The following is a 7,492-nucleotide window of genomic DNA, read 5'->3' on the forward strand; positions in this document are numbered from 1 at the left end:
TGAAAATGCGATTTCTCTCTGATTGCAAGGTGGTAAGGCACTAACCCATGGAATCATGCGGCAACTAGAGGAAGGTGGTAGGGCACGCTCCCCCGAAATGTTTCCCTCTGAAATGAGAAGGTGGTAGGGAACTCATCCCTCGGAATTATTCCTCCTTATGCGCAATAGAGAGACTAATCTGGGAGTTGTCGACCGGATTTTCTGTCGGGTTTGGAGATAACCGACATGTGATATCACAGCCAATAGGACAGACATTCATCATATGCATCTTCTATATGCTTGCTTGCTTTGTTTACTTGAGTTTGCCTAATTGTATAACATGCCTACCTGCTTCTTGAACCACTTGTTGTATATGAATATTATCTGTGTTTTACTTGTTTGCATTAATTGTGATTGTCTGGTGCTGAGGAGGTTAGGTAGGCGGTGGCAATGGGATCGCACGGAGGTTAGGTTGGCAAGGGCTGTGGGATACAGCGGTGTGATTGGTATTAGTTAGGATTCCCCTAAGTTTAGATAACCCGGTTTATGGTTTAAGTTCTTTAAATATTTATTTATTTTGTTCTAAGCTTGAATATCTGTATGTGATGTGAAGTTCTAGGATTGCCTTCGGCGTTCCGAAGCCTTACATCTTACATCATTGGGCACTGTTACCATACTGAGAACCTCCGGTTCTCATTCCATACGTTGTTGTTTTTCAGATGCAGGTCGCAAACCACCGCAGTGAGTTGGGTGATGGTAGCAGAGCGGAGGATCTTATTCTATTTTGTTGTTATCCTGGTTATTTTTAACTTGTACTCTCACTTTTGAATTTTGTTTTGCCTAGAGGCTTTTATTTGAGAGAACAAAACTTGTATAAGCCCTTTCGAACTACAGTCTTCTAGTTGTCTGTATATATGGCTAGCCGGTTTAAACTCCACGAGCTGTGGCTAGATTCTTATAATATTATGCTATGATATTTTGCTATACTGTATTTATTTCTTGTGCTTTAAGTTAGTAGCTTCGATAGTACGTTCTGCGCTTTTCAAATCATGTTAAATGAGCTGTATCCTTCATCAGGCTTCTAGAATATATTATTTCCTTCTATATATAAATATGTATAAGCCTTAGAACTGTTGTAACCTCTAATTAACCTTGATTTTATGGCTAGAGGTAAGGCTTAGGATAATTGGGGTATTACACACATACATGAAGAAGAAAATGATGACAGTTACTAGTTTAGATTATAAAAGGGAAAAAGGATCAAATTGGTGTCATTCCACTTATTTGCCGACTTACCTAGCCTTTGGCAAGGAGCAAGCCACGTCACTCACGACGTTACTATTTCGGTAATGGAAAATGAGCTTGAGACTAATGTAATGTATTTTTTTGAATTTAATAGACTAAATTAGATTAAGGATCTCAAGAACTAAATCATCAACAAAACTCACTAATCTCATAGACTAAAATAGGTTGAGATTCCTCCATCTAGCTCTGCATTCCCTCAAGAGGGGAAGAGGGTAAGATAGGCAGAAGATTCATCTTTCTATTGACTTACATGTTCGTACTGTGATTGAGAATGCCTGGAAAGTCAGGAAGAAAGTAGTCAGATTTGTTTGCAAGGGGTAATAGAAAATGACTCATTTTGCTGAGATTAGTCTTTTTTTTTTAGTGTTGTCATTCCTTCCTTTACAGATCGGGGAGTCAAGTAAGTAAGAACCTGAATAATCAGTCTATTTAGTTACAAGGCCTTAAGCTTAAGAGAACAGCTAGTCAGTCAGAACTCGTAAATCTGGACTCATTTTATTTTAAAACAAAACAAACAATAATCAACCGAGCCAAGAACCAAACCATATCACTATGACACTATTCATACAAGTTCACAAGTATCTCATAATGTATTATTATAAAGTATCCTGCATATATGCTTCCACATAATTGTCTTCAAGAGATAAACTTGTGCACTATTGTTCAATTATAGAGTGCTTTAAGCAGAGGTACTTGAATCTTTTGGTGGAGTGTTAGAAAACTTCCATGTAACTTTTCTATAAGCTTCATTAAAGTGATGAGTACCTGCTACATCTCCAATTGGAATTGCATCAAAAATTTCTCTTAAGACCATTTCTTCAAGTCTCACTGCTAAGGCACTAACGTTTTGATCCAGATTCTTAGTCTTGGTTGTTCCTGTAAAGGTGAACACAAATTTCAGCAAGTAACTAATAATATTATATATATTATTTTTCATACATTATATATTAGGTAATGTCTAGTTTGTACTCTAAAAATTTTAACGTCTATAAATAATTTTTGACTTTTAGAAAGGACCAAATTGGTTTCTAAATTTATAAATTATGAATCTCGTTTGTCTTTAATTTAAGTGTTGTTAACACTGATATGAAGCGTTAAAATATCAGTGTAGCATCTCTCACGGTAATAAAGAGACATAGTTAAGATTCTAATATAATTAAATAGGTGTCCTAAATTAGTTAATTAAACTCATTTTGATTAATTAATTTTATATTGGTGTAGACACTAAAATAAACATAATTAACGAATTTAAGATATATATTTGATCATATTAAAATCTTAATCATGTTATTTTCTGTTGGGGATGCTACACTAACATTGTAACGTTCCAAGTCAATTATTAACAGTAGTTAAATTAAAGATGAATACAATTTATAAAATTCAAAAATCAATTTCTTCATTTTAAAAAATCAAAGACTATTTGAATGAGTGTTTAGAATTTTCAAAACCAAATTTGATATTACATCTTATATATATATATACTTGTAAATGAAGAAAATTAAAAAGAGATGTATAATAATATTTTGTTATGTTACTGACCAGGGATAGGCGCAACATCATTGCCTTGTTGGAGAATCCATGCTAATGCTAATTGGACAGGGCTGCATTGGTGCTTCTTAGCAAGGCTTTCTATTCGCTCATATATCTTCTTGTTCTTCTTCAAGTTCTGTGCTTAGTAGCGAGAATGAGCATTCTAATAAATAAAAAAGTAATCATCTATTAGACAACTAAATAATTATTCTTTTTTGTCTATAATAGCAAAATTATTAGAATAAGTGTTGAATTTGATCTATGAATTTTTACAAATAATCTTTGGTTTTGAGTATAAAAATATTCAATTTGATCTCTGAATATATAAGGATAAATTAAATTAAAATTTTTGTTACTAATTTATTTAGCAAAATACTTAAGTGTTTAGATAATTACTACTATAGCAGTTTAACAGATAGTTTACATAAGAGGTCAAACTCAATTTAGTCTTAATTTGATCTTTTAATAAAATAAATTTTATAGATGTAAATATCTTAATTTCATCTCTTGAAAAACTAAATTGAGTATCATATTAAGTTACCATAACTACTAGTCACATTGACGATGCAAAAGATAGATTAAATTCATAATTATAAACAAAGCACAAAATTAAATAAGTTTAAAATTTTTCAAAAAGCCAAACTAGTTATGGAGTAAAAAGATAAGGATTAGATGAAACTTTAATTTGTTTCATAAATATACAGACCAAAACACTATCAGTTGGAAGGTTTTTCACAATTTCTTTGCCACCAAAAAAGCCACGACCAAGAGGACTATATGGTACAATTCTAATACCAAGCTTTCTAAAAAAATAAAAATATTAGAAAAACTCAATCTCACATCATCACAAATAAATGAAATACACATTTAGAAACAACAGGTCTATGTTTTTTTCTTTTATCTTAAATTACAACAAGTCATAAAAGTCTCATACCTGCCTACTTCTATGAAATTAAGTAACTAAAATTAACCTGCAAATAGGAATTATCTCTTCTTCAATATCACGAGTCCAAAGTGACCATTCCATTTGTACAACAGTAATTGGATGAACTACATGTGCCCTTTTTATTGTATTCGAGCTAGCTTCAGATAATCCAATGTATTTAACTTTTCCTTCTTTCACCAATTTCTTAAGTTCACACATCTATTGTAATACAACAAACTAGTTATTAATAATGCACCTAATAAGACAAAATAAGTCAAAAAGTTTTAGAATGTCATCCTTTTCTATTTCATAATATATAATTTTAACAAATTTTAAAAGTAAAAGATATTATAAAACACAAAAAAAGGTATTAAAAAGATTTGACAAGTATAGAATAATGTGTCCTATGTTCCAATTCATTTAATTTGTAAAACTATTAAAAGAAGTTCTTAACTGTGTCTTCTATAGGTACTGTTGTGTCCACTCTATGCTGATAATAGAGATCAATGTATTCAACTCCAAGACGTTTCAAACTAGCTTCGCAACATGAGCGTACATAACTTGGTGTACCATTGATCTTCATATCAAAAGTATTCATATCTAACTTTTCAACACTAAACTTTGCAGCTATCTGAATCATTTTTTTAGGGAGTTGCTTTAAAGCCTCGAAAACAAATTTCAATATTTTACATAAGAAAAGTTACAGAAATAATCAATTTTTAATTAATAAAAACTTTTCTAACAAGAGCCATAAAAAAATGTAAAAATTCTTTGGGTAAGTTGCAGCCATAGCTTCTTGAATTTTACGCTATAGCATAGTTGTTAAAATTGGATAGAACCGATTGGTTCGATTAAAAAATCGATAAACTGAATTTCATTTGATTTAGTATACTAACAGCTAGAACCGAATCGGTCTAGTCAATAACACAGTCAACGGTCAATGGTTAACGGTCAACTTGTATGCTGATGACTTCATGCGTGCTGACATCAACGTGCAGGGTTGGAAAATTTTAAAAATTGTATTGTAAGAGGTGGGAATCAATTTTGGCTCTTCTCATATGAAGACCAAATTGACAACCATTGCACTAATATATTTTCTTGGTATCATTAATGCTTTTATAGTATAAATTTCATTTTATATAATATCTTAACTAATATCAAAACCGGTACGAACCGATCAAAACCGACACAGACCAGAACCGAACCGGTCCAGTCAACGGTCAACCTGCGTGTCGATGACGTCACGCTGACGTCAGCATGCGGGTTGTTAAATTTGGAAAAATACAATGCAAGGGGTAGGAGTTGAACTTGGGTCTTCTGAATTGAAGACCAAGTTCACAACCACTGCACTACCCATTTCTTTAGTACTTCTAATGCTTTTTATAATATATATTTCAATTTTTAATAACTAATACACATATATATACACAAAAATACTTAACTCAATATTTTTTAAATTAATTATTTTTTAATTGAAGTATAAATTAATTAATTTTAAAATAAAAAATAATAATGAATATAAAAATAAAATAAAAATTATTTATTCTGAGAAAAAAATTAATTTATATAATCATTTAATTATACAAAAATATTTAGACCTTGAAATTATTCTTTGGATATAATTCATAAATTGTTATTCTTATTGTGTCTAACTAAGATACTATTATAGTAGTACGGATTAATTTTATATCTATCTTTGTATTAGTTATTTATAGAATTCAAGACTTAATTGTTCTTAAAATGTTAGTAAAAATATGTATTTCAAATTTTAATTTTAGATTTTTGACTATTTTTTATTTTTTATTTATGCGAGACTGGTTTTACCGGTTGGACCAGTAATCCATCGGTTAAACCAATAAACTAATAAACTAGTAACCTGACCGGTTCGATCACCAGTTCAGTTTTGACAACTATGCCCTATAATTTAAAAAACCAGACCGACCTGAATGGTCGAGACGAAAGAAAGGCGATCCCACTTCACGACTAGTCCAAATTGGATATTGGATCAAACAAAAAACAAAACCGATGAAAATCAGTTTGACTCAACCTATCTTTACAAAAGCTTATGAATCGGCGAATTTGAAAAACCCATACTGGATCGGATTTTTTTTTTTTTTTAGTTCTCCACCCCGAAAGGCCGAAACGATGTTGCTTTCATTTAAAAAGAAAAAAATACTATGTTGATCAAACCAACCCCAAACTTTCTCTCACCCTCACTCTCAAATGGTACACCATAGAGCTAAGAGCTCATCTCACCTCACCTCCATTCTGTAAAACAGTAGCAGTTACTGGCTCACCGCCAGTCTGCCACTACACGATCGCATACCATACTTTCAGTTTGTAGTTACTTTGAATAAACATTACACTATATATTTTTATACTAAAATATTTAAATTTTTTTATACCAGTACATAATTAATAAATCTTTATACATGTACCTCTCATATCACATGTGTTCTAATGTTTCTTTTATTCTTTTACATTTTGTTTTGTTCAATTAAAATGACAAAATTATTCTCCATAACAAAGTCAAAATACAAAGTGTTGTCGTCACAATCAGACCAGACCAACTGATTTGACCCAAAAACTAATAATCAAGTCAATTTGGTACACTCTGCAAATTGGACATACTATTAATCCGGTCAACAGCAGTCAAATTTGCTAAAAATCGAGCGATTCGGACAAATTTGGTGGGGTTCAGGCGCAAGAACCGGACATTATACTCCACTGTACACTAATAGTGTTGGTGGATCATGCAAAGTATCTATTCTCACAACTAAACTAAACCATCCAATTCGACCGAAAAACCGATAATCAAGTCAGTTTAGTTCATTTTACAAACTGGACTTGCTATTAATCCGGTCAACAGCGGTCAATCTCACTAAAAATCGGACAGTTCCCACAAACCCAGTGCGGTTCAAGTACAAGAACCATACATGTCCATTGTACTCCAGCGGTACTGATAGATGACATAAAATAGCTATTGTTTGGAAATTAATTCCAAAAATAGTACTATGGGAATCGAACTTGGGATCCTTTCTATGTTTGGTTTGAAGAAAAAAAATAGAGATGAAGGAAATAGAAAAGAAAGAAAGAAAAAGAAAGAAATTGAGTAAATTTTTATTTTTCTTAGATGTATTTAGATGGAAAGAAAATAAAAAAGAGAGAAATATTATAAAAAGATAATTTTATCCTTATATTATAAAATATATTAAAAAAAGTGAAGAAATAATATTAAAAATAAAAAAATTATTTTTTTATTTTTTTAATATTAAAAAAAAAAATTAATGAAATCTATAAATTTTTTTCTATTCCTTTTTTTTTAGTTTTTTTTTTCAACTAAATAATAAAAAATAATCTTTTTTTTCTTTCTTTTTATTTTCCCTCCAAACAAATATAGCCATGGTACCTAGTGTTTAAGCAGTCGCACAAAGCCTCAAACCCCGTGCGATTCAGACGCAAGGACTGCGCATATGCACTGTGTGGATCACGCACATTAATTGTTGTTCTGGAAATTACTTAAGCACTCAACCTTTTCCACCAAGCCACTGTCTCTTCTCATTATATAGTGCAATAATAATTTTATATATTTCAAAAGCTCTATCCAAATTGTAGTTGTGTAGTTCATATAGAGCGTGGCTCTTTTTATATATATTGGAATAACTTTTCTTTTCTAAAAATTTTTTATTGCATATAATATGTTTTATTAATTTTAAAAATTGATTTTATAATCTTTTAATTTAAGTGAAAGAT

At 30.9% G+C, this 7,492-nt stretch overlaps 1 pseudogene; it reads right to left on the reverse strand.

Annotated features, from left to right (window-relative positions):
* On the reverse strand, positions 1,758-4,379 carry LOC107619577 (annotated as a pseudogene).

The sequence above is a fragment of the Arachis ipaensis genome, chromosome B09 (genome assembly GCF_000816755.2).
Source record: "Arachis ipaensis cultivar K30076 chromosome B09, Araip1.1, whole genome shotgun sequence".
Classification (NCBI taxonomy): Eukaryota; Viridiplantae; Streptophyta; class Magnoliopsida; order Fabales; family Fabaceae; genus Arachis; species Arachis ipaensis.